The sequence below is a fragment of the Enhydra lutris genome, unplaced genomic scaffold (assembly GCF_002288905.1).
Source record: "Enhydra lutris kenyoni isolate GAN:26980312 unplaced genomic scaffold, ASM228890v2 scaffoldscaffold28, whole genome shotgun sequence".
Lineage (NCBI taxonomy): Eukaryota > Metazoa > Chordata > Mammalia > Carnivora > Mustelidae > Enhydra > Enhydra lutris.
Window position 1 is genome coordinate 17724174 of NW_019154112.1, and position 14702 is coordinate 17738875.

Sequence of the window (14702 nt, forward strand, 5' to 3'; positions counted from 1 at the left end):
AAAAAAAAAAAAAAAGGCAATGCCAACAAGAAGCTAAGCAAAGGAAGAACCTAAAAGTGTGGCCACAAATTGAAAGAAAGCTTTTCCATTATTAATTCAACAGAAGATAATTGGCAAATATGGCATACATTGATGGTTGCCTAACCATTCTTCAAACTCCTAGTTCCTGGCTGGTAGGAGAAACCTCCAATCATAAAAAGTATAAAAAGTCAGACACTCACTTTCCCACCAGCTTGCAGTAAGGGTGTGGGCATAGAATGTAAGTTGAGATAGGCAGAAGTCACTTCATAGGGGTTCTGGGAAAGCTTTGTAAACTGTGCAAACTCAGTTGGCATGACCCTATGGGCTTTGTCTTTTTTCTTCTGTCTGCCTATGATATGTAACAAGATGCCTAATGTTTGTAACCATAAGGACAAATCCATATAATAAGCAAAGTGAGTTGAATTGCCTTGATGGTATGAGTTCTGGACTATTTGCCTTCTGAATTTCCTTAATGAGAAAAATAGAACAACAACAACAAACAGACAAATACAAGTCTTAATAGACTTAGCCTTGTTAGGTTCTTTGGCGTCTGCAGTAAAATTTCTTTGCCCCTAATACAACTAGACTCAATTTATAGTAGTGTCTGGGTTACTATTTTCACAATATCTTCTTTGACCAGTTAATAGAACACGTTTGATAAGAGATACATACTATGGGAAACCAGTAGTGAGTGAATTTGAAGATGGCCTTATAAACTTAGGAAAGGTCAACTCCACTTCTTCCCCTACTTTGATAACCTTTCATAGGTAGGTAATTTAGATTTCACTTAAAATTACTTGCATTGTTTAAACTTTAGTAAATATACTTCATCATTTGTAAAAAATGAAAAATGTGAATAATTTATATAATTCTCATGTTGCTTTCCACCATTGTTGTATTTGATTTTTGTGATTTGGTTGCCAGGGTTTTGTAAAACTGAATATGTTGGGAATTTCATTTGGCTTTTAGAGATATAGACCGAGATAACATTGGCTTAGACAAAGTTTTCAAGCCATTAACATAAAACAAATTCAGGTACAGGTAGTCCAAGGTTGATGAGAAAGGGTCACTATTATCAGGGACTCTACCCCTTTTAAGATTTCTGTTTTCTTATAGTTAGCATATAATTTTCAACCCAAGGATTCCTGATAATGCAAGTGGTTTCTGGAATTCAGCCTTTACAACTGAGTTCAAGGCAGAATCAGGAATAAGAGGGAAAGCAACATGGATTTCCCATTCAATAAATTCCCTTTATATTTAATTGACCATTCCCATGTGCAAGGCAGCTGTTTTTTTAGTATGACACAACACTCAAGTTCTGTTAGTGAAGAAGAAGGGGAAGATGGCAATTGAGTAGGCAATTCTCAGATTCTGTCACACTCAATATGCAGAAATTTTGCCTTAGTACTATTATAAAATGCAAGTTATGGGAAAATCTAAGGGGGAAAAACAGAAAATAATTTGTTCTGATTTTTCAGTTTTAAAAAATGAAATTAAGTTTGCCCAAGAGTCATTTAAAAAATTCCATTCTGTTAAGGATTGCTAGAACATTCCAGGGCAATTAGAGCAGTGATTATAGTTTGGACACTAAAATGATGTTACAGTTGTCCCCCATTATCTGTGGTTTTGTTTTCTGCAAGTTTCAGTTACCTATGGTCAACCACACCTGGAAGCAGATGTTCCTCCTTGTGATTTGTGGTCAAAAGGTCAATAGCAGCCTAACACTGCATTACAATGCCTACACCATTCACCTCAATTCATCTCAACAAGTAGGTATTTTACCATCTCACATTATCAAAAGAAGGAGGGTGAATACAGTTCAACAAGATACTCTGAGAAGGAAACCACCACATTCACATAACTTCTGTTGCAGGACATTGTTATAATTGTTCTATATTATTATTAGTTCTTGTTGTTAATCTCTTAATGTGTCTTACTCATAAATTAAACTTTATCACAGTATGCATGTATAGGAAAAGCATAGTGTATATGGGGCTTACTATCATCTGTGGTTTTGGGGATTCATTGGGGGTCTTGCAATACATCCCCTCAGGTAAGGGGAGACTACTATATTTTTTCTTCATCAAAGAGATGGCTATATCTTAGTCCTTGTTTTTTTAATTGTTTTTAATTGCCTTTTGTTTCCAGTTTGTCTTATCCACATTAATTTAGTTCTTGCAAATGTTAAAAAAATTTAAGTTCCACTAACACTACCAACACAGTATCTCAGGGTAAGGAAAGGAAATATGGGTATCCTATACTACTTGAAATAAAAGATAAAGTAGAACCTAAATAATTAGAAATGCTTATCAACATACCATTGATATATTTTAAATCAACTAACATGGTCTGATACTACTGCCAATGTAGTAAAGTGTACATATACACAGAGTTATGTATATGTACAATGTATATAGACATATACACAGAGTTTAAATTCTCAGTACACTTTCACAAAAACAATTAATCTAATTAAGATGAATTTTTGTTGAAACTGAACCCTATCCTAAGTATGTCCTCAAATAGAATGTCTTCTCTGAAGCATTGCATTAAACCATTTTATTCTCAATGAGATGGGCATGTTATGATCCCTTATATTGATTAAGTAAATGAATTTACCATAATCTTCTTAAGTGGCCTATTAAAAAATAGCCTGGTACATTTATGTTAAAAATTTTAATATCTGGTGGCACTACAATTATGTCATAAAAACACATTTTTTAATGTTGTGATTAAAATTTGATATAATGAATCTCTTACAGTAGTCTTATATAATAATTTATGATTATAACCCCACACACAAACACACATACACATGCACACATCTGGACATACATACATATATGTATGGTCATTCCATTTTTGTTAAGTAGTAGCTGTGCATCCTTGGATAACCTCTGTTGTACTGTTACCATATTTGTAAAATTAGCATTATACCTATCTTTAAAGTTTCCTGTGAGAAAGAAACACATTCAGGATATTTGACTTATACTAAATAATCAATAATTTTCTTCTATCATGCCAATTATTAATATAATGATCATCATGACAACTATCCATCCATTCATTAAATCGTAACAGTATATAGAACACTATACTTGCATCTAGTTCTTCTCTTGGTTTTCTACTAACCTCTTATACAACATAGGCAAGTCACTTAAGTATTCTGTGGTCCATTTTCTTCAACTACAAGGTAGAACTAACCCTCAGAGTCTAATAGTAGTCCGATAGAACTTTCTGCAAATGATGCAGTACTTTGTACTGGCTATACTGTACATACATCCACTAGACACATAAGGAACTGAATTTTCTACTTAATTTTTTTTAATTTTATTTTTTTTAAACATATAATATATTTTTATCCCCAGGGGTACAGGTCTGTGAATCGCCAGGTTTACACATTTCACAGCACTCACCATAGCACATACCCTCCCCAATGTCCATAACCCCATTCTACTTAATTTTAATTGATTTAAATTTAAATAGTCCCATGGATCTGGTGGTTATTGCATCAGACTGTGCAGATTTTTTTTTTTAATTTAAATTTTATTATTTTTTTTAAATATATAATATATTTTTATCCCCAGGGGTACAGGTCTGTGAATCTGTGTGCAGATTTTTTTAAAAAGATTTTTATTTATTTGACAAACAGAGATCACAAGTAGGCAGAGAGGCAGGCAGAGAGACAGAGAGAGAGAGAGAGAGAGAGAGAGAGAAGGAAGCAGGCTCCCTGCTAAGCAGAGAGCCCAATGTGAGGCTCGATCCCAGAATCTTGAGATCATGACCTGAGCTGAAGGCAGAGGATTTAACCCACTGAGTCACCCAGGCACCCCCCCCTTTTTATTTTAAGATTTTATTTACAGACTGTGCAGATATATGGCATTCTAGGATTCTAAGTTTACCTGTATTTATCAACAAAATAACAATGTAACTGGAAAAATATTTTATAGCTCCTTGATATTCATTAATTCCCCAAAGCATTCTACCTTCAGGGAGCATCTGAGGTATTATTAGTGACTGAGATAGTTTACTTCTTTTCACTTATGTACACATCAATTTATTTTCCCCTTACATTTGCATATTTTAATGATGAGTAGCCACTTTCCTATTAAAGTGTTGTTTGTGGTTTTAATTTACATATTAAAGATTTCTTAATATCTGGTAGTCATACTAAAGTTGTCTTACAAAACCCCAGAGAAAGAATAAACGTGTCGAAAATGAAAAATGTAGGCTAGATAGAATATGGGGTTTTCCACCCTGGGTAAACATTAGAATCACCTGGGAGGCTTAAAAAAAAACCCACTCTTTGAACCCTCTTCCCAAGGATTCTGATTCAGTTGGTCTAGGGTGAGGCCATGCATTGGTATGTTTCCACATGATTGAAATAGGCAGTCAGGGTGAGAACCACTGGCTAAAACCTTTGGGGAAGAATAACATGTCATTAATTCTCACAGCATCCCAGGAATTAGTGCCATGTGTTGTTATTCTCATTTCAGAGTCATATTTATCAAATTTCAGTATGCATAGAATTCCCTCAGGAGCTTTGTCTTGACAGGCTCACTAGTGATTCTGATGCAGAAGGAGCTTGAATTACATGTTGAGAAGTACTGCTTTGACGAACACAGAGTTTATGCCAACTCATTAAGCTTGGGACGAGATATGAAATAAGTAAGAGAAAAAACTTTGACTACTGCAAAATGCTATACTAATATGAAGTCTTTTATATTTGTTATATTCCAGAAAATGGATTAGGAATGAATGCAGCATGAAAGAAAGTGGTGGTGATGATGCAGGTAAGATGGTGATAACAGAGACAGCACACTTAAATGGATGAGGTCTGGAGGGAGATAATGGGTGCCTCTATTTGCCTCTTTGATGGTGATGGCTGGTGACATCATACCTTTTCCATCTGTGGCTCTAGGAATTTAGACAGGAAAGGAAGGCTTTGGTTTATAACCCATAACAGTAAGTTTTTTATTTTGCTGCATGTTCTCTCCTGAAAGGCCTACTAGGGTGCCATGTGTTACCATGGTAAATTTAAAATGGCCTGGTTCTGGTCCCTAGTCTTCGCAGACCTAGAAGCCCTACTTTGTCTGAAAGTATGTACAACCATTGGAGGCTATATGTTTATTAACCAAAGTAACTCAACTGATGAAAACAAATAAGAATGCCAATTTATCAATTCACAATGAGAAATTATTGCCACATAGAGTGAAATACTTATGTCTCATTGATTAATGCATTTTATTGCTGTAGATCATGTACATAAGAAATGAAAACATAACCTAGAGTTTTTTGCCAGCCATGATATAAGAACAAAGAGAGTATTTAGATTAATTGAAGTGTCATGCCTCCAGACAAAAAAGAGATGGAAGCATCTGTATCACAACAGACACGGTCTAATAATGGTCTAGAACACCACAGTCCCATAGCTGGATTTCCTTTCCTCTGGGCAGTGTGAGGATAGTTGCTGCCAACATTTCCCTCTGTGACTTTCCTTCCATTGTGCTTTCATGGCTAAAAAACTATTCTTTTATAGGTACATGCTTTCTCTAGATAAGATAATGCATTGAACTGGGTTTTAGTCTTCTGTTAGCACTGGCTCACAGAAGTTGCAAAGGACAGACACTCTTAGATTTCCACAAGTGATAATGAAAGCTGGTGTATTATATGATTTCAGGGAAGGAATAATTTTGTATATGATATCTATCAACTGTGGAGGAATTGAATATATTTCATGATACAACAATGACTCCAGTGACCTTATATTAACCCAGCTTTACTTTATATTTCTCTTCCATTGCTGCCAGTCCTCTTTGAGAATCCTGAGAGAGGTTATGATTTGATCTCATTCTTACTAAGAGAAATTCCCACATTGGGTGGGGTTCCTAGGTCATCTCTTTCCATAAGCTATTTGTCTTCTCTATGTTCGATTTGTTGATGGCTGCCTTTGTTAGAATGCTGGTCTGTGATCTCAATACAAAAGACATAGATACGTGTGACGAATTCCTGCTTCCGTCAGCTTCCTTCACAAGGGGGCTGTAGACTTGTTAGGTTTTAGGTCCTCATAGCCTTTATAGTTCATGCCAGGTCTTGCAGGGCTAGAAGTGAGTGTATTTTTTTGAAATGCTTCCTAACTCTTTTCTTGTACCTTGATTTTAAAGTTTAAGTCTCAGAGAGCAATCTAATTTCCTCTATTTAAAAGTTCTTTTTTGATCAGGATGACATTGAAAGTATAGATCGCTGTAGGCAGGATAGACATTCTAATACTGTTTATTCTCCCAATCCATGAGCATGGAATGCTTTTCCATCTTTTTGTGTCTTCTTAAATTTCTTTCATGAGTGTTCTGTAATTCCTTGAGTACAGATCCTTTACTTCTTTGGTTAGGTTTGTTCCCAGGTATCTTATGCTTCTTAGTGCTATAGTAAATGGAATAAATTCTCTAATTTCCCTTTCTGTATATTCATTGTTAGTGTATAGGAAAGCAGCTGCATTTTTCAAAGTGCTGGAACAAACAATCCTAAAATTTGTATGGAACCAGAAGAGATCCTGAATTGCTAAGGAAATGTTGAAAAAGAAAAACAAAACTGGGGGCACCATAATGCCTGATTTCAAGCTTTACTACAAAGCTGTGCTCACCAAGACAGCATGGTACTGGCACAAAAACAGAAACATAGACCAGTGGAACAGAGTAGAGAGCCCAGATATGGACCCGCAACTCTGTGGTCAAATAATTTTCGACAAAGCAGGAAAAAATATACAGTGGAAAAGTCAATCTCTTCAATAAATGATGCTGGGAAAATTGGGCAGCTATGTATAGAAGAATGAACCTTGACCATTCTCTTACACCATACACAAAGATAAACTCAAAATGGATAAAAGACCTCAATGTGAGGCAGGAATCTATCAAAATCCTAGAGAAGAACATAGGCAGTAACCTCTTTGACATCAGTCACAGCAACTTCTTTCAAGATATGTCTCCAAAGGCAAAGGAAACAAAAGCAAAAATGAACGTTTGGGATTTCATCAAGATCAAAAGCTTTTGCATAGCAAAGGAAACAGTCAACAAAACAAAGAGGCAACCCACAGAATGGGAGGTAAGATATTCACAAATGACACTACAGACAAAGGGCTGATATCCAAGATCTAGAAAGAACTCCTCAAACTCAATACATACAAAACAGATAATCACATCAAAAAATGGGCAGAAGACATGAACAGACACTTCTCTAAAGAAGACATACAAATGGCTAACAGACACATGAAAAAATGTTATTCATCATGAGCCATCAGGGTGATTCAAATCAAAACCACATTGAGATACCACCTTACACCAGTTAGAATGGCCAAAATGAACAAGACAGGAAACAACAAGTGTTGGAGAGGATGTGGAGAAAGGGGAACCCTCTTACACTGTTGGTGGGAATGCAAGTTGGTGCAGCCACTTTGGAAAACAGTGTGGAGATTCCTTAAGAAATTAAAAATAGAGCTACCCTGTGACTCTGTAATTGCACTAATAGGAATTTACCCCAAAGATACAGATATAGTGAACAGAAGGGCCATCTGTACCCCAATGTTCATAGCAGCAATGGCCACGGTCACCAAACTGTGGAAAGAGCCAAGATGCCCTTCAAACAGACAAATGGATAAAGAAGATATGGTCCATATATACAATGGAATATTAAGCCTTCATCAGAAAGGATGAATACCCAACTTTTGTATCAACATGGATGGGATTGGAGGAGATTATGTTGAGTGAAATAAATCAAGCAGAGAAAGTCAATTATCATATGGTTTCACTTACTTGTGGAGCATAAGGAATAACATGGAGGACATTGGGAGAAGGAGAGAAGAAGTGAGTTGGGGGAAATTGGAGGGGGAGACAAATCATGAGAGACTGTGGACTCTGAGAAACAAATTAAGGGTTTTAGAGGAGAGGGGGTCAGGGGTTGGGTGAGCCCGGCAATGGGTATTAAGGAGGGCACGTATTGCATGGGGCATTGGGTGTGATGCATAAACAATGAATCTTGGAACATGGAAAAAATAAAATAAAGTTTAAAAAATAAGTAAAAATTTTTTAAGAGTTCTTTTTAAAAAGATTTTTATTTATTTATTTGTCAGATTGAGAGAGAGAGCAAAAGCAGGAGGTGTGGCAGGTGGAGGGGAGAAGCATGCTCCCCACTGAGCAAGGAGCCTGATACAGGACTTGATCCTAGGACCCTGGGATCATGACCTGAGCTGAAGGCAGATGCTTAATCGACTTAGCTCCCAAGGTGTCCCTCCTTTATTTATAAGTTCTTGAGGGAATTCCTCCTTAACACTACAGCAGAGATTAAAATGGACCAACTTATTTAAAACAGAATTGATTGACCTAGCAAGAAAATGAGATATGAAATCTGATCAAACTAATTAGGAAAATTAAAAAAACCAATTAGGAGAATCAAAAAGAGGCTGCAAAATAAGACACTTAACAATGGAAAATTTTTACAATCATCTTAAAAGTTATGTTTATCATTTGGATGAATTTTCATATAAAGGTAATATAGTCAAGTTTACAGATTATACACAAAATACAAATAACTATGTACAAAATAAGAAATGTGCAATTTTATTCATTAAAAGAAGTGAATGAACATCTATTATGTAGTAAAATGTACTTCTTGTTCTTTATTAAGCTGTATAAATTTTAAAGAAACCAGGGTCTGCATGCATGTAAAATTGGTATATATATTCTATATTTCATAAATATTAAATTTTGAATCCAAAGTCAAATGCTGTATGTAACAATATTCAGTAAGTTCTTTATAAATGTGTCAGTTAAATTTTTAAAGGAGATAAATATTAATATCTTGTATGTATTGCCATTTTAATTTTCTCAAATGACTTATTAATTATCCTTCCTACAGATTTAATTTTTATCCAGAGTATCGTACAGAAAGTATATCATGTTGGACAAAAAGATCTTCTATTTATATTTAAAGTTAGATGATCTCAGATGTTTGTGTTTTTGACATTTGTCATTTTTATAAAATAATTCCAGTAACTTATTTCAGTATTATATATCTCAGGGGCAAGAGTAAAAAAAATAAGTTAAACTTAACCTGCTTTGTATTTCACAATACTATCTTTCATATATTCCTCACATAAATGGTTTGTGTAGCTCAATTATGCTGGTATAAATGTTAATGTAAGTAAATACTCAGAGTGTAAATCTAAATCTGGTTTGCTATACCTCCACATTACTGAGAATATGATGACATTGAAATAAATGATTTTTAAAAATAGAAATAGGAGATGTTTTTCCTACCAGAAAAGGAGTAAAAAACCTGAAAGAACTGTCAATGACGTACTCATGATTTCTCTTCTTTGTTAAGAAAATTAAAATATAAGCAAGTTATATAACTTTTAAAATAGCTTTTGCTTTTATAACATTTTTACAAAATATTCTGGTACTTAAGTGTTTTAAGTGTACTATTTTGTTGCCATTCTCCACCATACCCATAAGACCAAATCTTCAAGGTCAAAGGTGGGGAAAACCTTGAACCACCTGTATCTTAACTTTCATTTTGCAGATGAGAAAAATGAGTCTCAGAAAGTCTTCAGAGCCTTGATCACAGTCACATATTTTATTGATAAGAGTTGCCAGGAATTTTCACAGTACTGAGAATCAAGAGTTCTTTCCCTCACCCCAAAGCTGTCATGCTGTTGAATTAAAAATATTATTTTTGATAAGGTCTTCTATAGTAGTTTATTTTTTATCTTAAGTTTGTTACTGTCCTTAAGAGGGGCAATCTCTTAGGTTTGGTTGTACCATAAGATACTAAGTATTCAATAACCTGAGAATGTTGTCGAAAAGAAGGATTTGATAGCAAGTCTAGGTTCTAAGACTCTAACTAACCTCTTTCACAAATAGGTGGAGAATTTGAAATGCTAAAAGAAAAAAAAAATCCTAGAAACCTTTTCAAAGTGAAAGAGTATTTGGGAGTTACATAATCCTTTCTTTAAAATGTCTTTATGGCTAGGGATTTAGTTAGATTATTAGCAACATTATTTAATTTACCTGGCTGATTTTTAATATGAAGGAATTCTAAAATCTCACCCACATGATTTTAGTATATTAACACAAATATCTCAAAACTTTATCTTAATAAAAGTGAAAGGGATTAAAGAATTTTGAATTCTGAAAAACATCAAAAGTGCTTGATTTTATTCTTCACGTAGTAGAGTCTCTCTAATTGGAAGTGTACATATTTATGAATTTTAGATTCTTCTAATTTACTAAAATTTTATCACTGTGAAATACACCTTTTACTTTCTGGTTATACTCTGTGTCCTGAAGTTAATATATTAATATAGCTACTACAACTATTCTGTATTGACTGTTTTCTTGGGACATCTATTTTCCATGTACTTACTTTCAACTGATTTGTTTCTTAATACAGACATAACTCAGAGATATCAGGAGTTCAGTTCCAGAGCACAATAAAGTGAATATCACAGTAAAACAAAACACAAGAATTTTTTGGTCTCTCAGTACATAAAAAGTTATATTTTGCTGCAGTCTATTAAGTGTATAATAGCATTATATCTAAAAAAATTTATATTCCTAGTTAAAATACTTTATGACTAAAAGATGCTGATCATCATCTGCTTGCAGAGGGTGTTGCCTGGGAGTTTGATGGCTGCTGAGTGATCACAGTGGTGGTTGCTGAAAATGGGGGTGGCTGTGGCAACTTCTTAAAATAAGACAACAATGAAGCTTGCCACATCATTTGACTCTTCCTCTGATGGCTTTTCTGTAGTATGCAATGCTGTTTGATAGCATTTTAGCCATAGTAGAAGTTTTTTCAAAATTGGAGTCAGTCATCTCAAACTCTGCTGCTGCTTTATGAATTAAGTTTAGGTAACAGTCTAAATCCTTCATTGTCATTTCAACAATATTTGCAGCATCTTTGCTAGAAATAGTTTCTATCTCAAGAATCCATTTTCTGTGCTCATCCATAAGAAGCAACTCCTCATTCATTCAAGTTTTATCACAAGATTGCAGCAACTCAGTCCCATCTTCAGGCTCCACTTCTGTTCTCCTGCTGTGTCACCATTTCTACAGTTACTTCCTCCATTGAAGTCTTAAACTCCTCAAAGTCCTCCATGAGGCTTGGATTCAACTTCTTCCAAAGTCCTGTTAATGTTGATATTTTGACTTCTTTGCATGAGTCACAGATGTTCCTAATGGCGTCTAGAATGGTGAATCCTGTCCAGATTTTCAATGTACTTTTCCCAGATCCATCAGAGGAATCATTGTCTACGGCAGCTGGAGCTTTATAAAATATATTTTGTATATAATAAGACTTGGAAGTTGAAATTGCTCCTTGATCTAATGGCTTCAGAGTGGATGTTGTGTTAGCAAGCATGAAAACAACATTAATCTGGTTGGGCATCTCCATCAGTGCTCTTGGGTAACCAGGTGCATTCTCCATGAGCAGTCATATTTTAAAAGAAATCTTTTTTTTCTGAGCAGTAGGTCTCAACAGTGGGCTTAAATATTCAATAAGCCACGTTACAAACAGATGTGCTGTCATCTGGGCTTTATTGTTTCATTTATGGAGCACAGGCAGAATAGATTCAGCATACTTCCCAAGGGCCCTAGGATTTTCAGAATGGTAAATGAGCACTGGCTTCAACTTTGAAGTCATCAGTTGCATTAGCCCCTAATGAGACAGTCAGCTTCTCCTCAGAAGGTCTGAAGCCAGGCTTTGACTTCTCTCTAGCTATAAAAGTCCTAGATGGTATCTACATTTCATCTACATTGAAAATCCGTCGTTTGGTGCAGGCGCCTGCACTAATTCTCTCAGCGAGGTCTTCCAGATGACTTCCTGCAGCTTCTACCTCAGCACCAGCTGCTTCACCTTGTACTTTAATTGTATGGAGATGTCCTCTTTCCCTCAACCTCATGAACCAACCTCTGCCAGCTTCAAATTTTTCTTCAGCTTCCTCATCTCTCTCAGCCTTCACAGAATTGAAGAGAAATATAGCCTCGCTCTGGTTTAGACTTTGGCTTAAGGGAATGCTGTGACTGGTTTGATCTTCGATTCAGACCCCTACAGCGTTTTCCATACTAGCAATGCATTTATTTCACTTTCTTATCATTCATGTGTTCCCTGGAGTAGCACTTTTAATTTCCTTTAAAACTTTTCCTTTGCATTCAGAACTTAACTAACTGATATAAGAGGCCTAACTTTTGGCCTGTTTTGGCTTTCAACATGCCTTCCTCACCAAACTTAATCATTTCTAACATTAAATTGAAAGTGAGAGACATGAAGCTCTTCCTTTCACTTGAATACTTAGAGACCATTGTGGGGTTATTGATTGACCTAATTTCAAAATTGTTTTGTCTCAGGAAATAGGGAGACCTGAGGAGAGGGAGAGAAATGGGAGAATGACCACCTGGTGGAGCAATCAGAACACACATCTGTATTAGGTCCACTGTCTTCTATGGGCACAGGTCATGGCACCCAAAATAATTATCATAGTAAATCAAAGATCACTGATTACAGTGATATATAACAATAGTGAAAAAGTTTGAAATATTGTGAGAATTACCAAAATGGGACACAGAAGCATGAAGTGAGCAAGGGTTGATGGAAAAATGGCACTGATAGATTTGCTCAAGGCAGGGTTGCCATAAACTTTCATTTCCTACAAAGCACAATAAAGCAAGGCACAATAAAATGAAATATGCCTTTATTTAATGTAAGTTCTGAAGGCAGCAGAGTTGGGTTTCATGTTTGTTTGTTTAAATCCATTTTTGTAATCTGTGGATTTTAACTGGAGCCCTTAGTCAATTAGCACTTAAGTATTGATTTGATTGTACGTAGGTCTACAATTTTACTATTTGTTTTTTGTCTTCTCTATTTTTCTTCTTGTTGCTCTTGGTGTTATTTTGCTCTTTTTCATTTTTTCTTTTAGAATTATTGAATGTGTATCCAAAGTTTGTTTTAACTTATCTATTGTTTTCACCTATGCCACTTCACATTTTTTTAGTATTAGTTATGGGAATGTTTATCCTTAAAATCTCACAGTATACATAGAGTTAATATTGTACCACTTAAGATTAAACATAGAAATCTCACTACTGTATAGGTCCATTTGACCCACTTCTTATCCTATGGAGAGTTACATAAGAGTTATCATATTAGAGTTACATAAGTGACACACCTCACAAAACAATATTATAATTTTAAACAGTTAAATTTATTTAATTAATTTAAAAGGAATAATAGTCTTTTAAATTTACCCACACATATATTATTTTTAATGTTCTTCAGATTTTCTTAAAGATTTGAGTTTCCACCTGGTAATATATTCTTTTTGTCTACTTAGCCTTTGTTGTAGTACGTGTCTCCTGGTGAAAATTGTACACATTTTTAAAACCTGAAAATGCTTATTTTTCTTCATTCTTAAAAGTTGGGTTTTATGGGATATAGAATTCTGTGTTGACAATTTTTGTCAGCAGTTTAAAGATGTCTTCTGCCCTCAGTTTTCATAAGCTAAAATATATTCAAAGATGTTTCTAAGAGATCCAGTTAGATAATGGCTAACATTCTAGGGTACTCTATTTTACCAGAAATTTCCCTTTTCTTAAAAAAGATTTTATTTATTTATTTGACAGACAGAGATCACAAGTAGGCAGAGAGAAAGGCAGAGAGAGAGAGAGGGAGAAACAGGCTCCCCACTGAGCAAAGAACCCGATGTGGGGCTCAATCCCAGGACCCCGGGATCATGACCTGAGCCAAAGGCAGAGGCTTTAACCCACTGAGCCACCCAGGCACCCCAGAAATTTCCCATTTTTAACAGAAGTTTTTGAATATAAGACATTCTTAAGTCAAAGAAGTAGAAATAATATTTTAAGATATCATTAGTTTAAACAATAATCCATTTGTACGTTTTGTAAGTGACTCGCCTGAAGTTCTCAGACTATTGACGGCACTGGAGAAATGAAATAGGTTGTTTTTGTTTTACCTGGCTAACATAGAAGCCATCTGTAATATTAAAATACATGGATGAACCAATAACTATAACTTTCTTTTCTTTTTTTTTTTTAATGATTTTATTTATTTATTTGACAGAGAGAGAGAGATCACAGGTAGGCAGAGAGGTAGGCAGAGAGGCAGGCAGAGAGAGAGAGGGGGAAGCGGGTTCCCTGCTGAGCAGAGACCCTGATGCAGGGATCAATCCCAGGACCCTGAGATCATGACCTGAGTTGCAGGCAGAGGCTTAACCCACTAAGCTACCCAGGCACCCCAATAACTATAATTTTCAACATTAAATATATACTATAATTTACTTAGAGATTACTTAAGAAGCTGTGTAATTTAGGATGTTTTAGACTACAAGATAAAGAAACATGGAATGTAATAGTGTTTCTTATCCATAACACAGAGAAGGAAGTCTAGAGGTAGGACAGGATCCTGGCCTGATACCATCAGGGTCCTAATTCCATTTCTCTGTCACTCAGTATTTCTTTCCTTTGGTCTTGATTTAGGCTTTGTCTTAGTCAGAAGATGGCTGTCAGCACCCACTGAGCATGTATCCTGTTCACTGATGGTAAGAAATGGAAACTCTCTTCTAAATACAGAATAAGTCCTCATCTTGAGTCTGATCCCTATATTCTCTCCAAACC

At 35.3% G+C, this 14702-nt stretch overlaps 1 pseudogene; it reads right to left on the reverse strand.

The window, feature by feature from the left end:
* Positions 1–10665: 10665 nt before the first annotated feature.
* Positions 10666–12374, reverse strand: LOC111152481 (annotated as a pseudogene).
* Positions 12375–14702: the final 2328 nt, after the last annotated feature.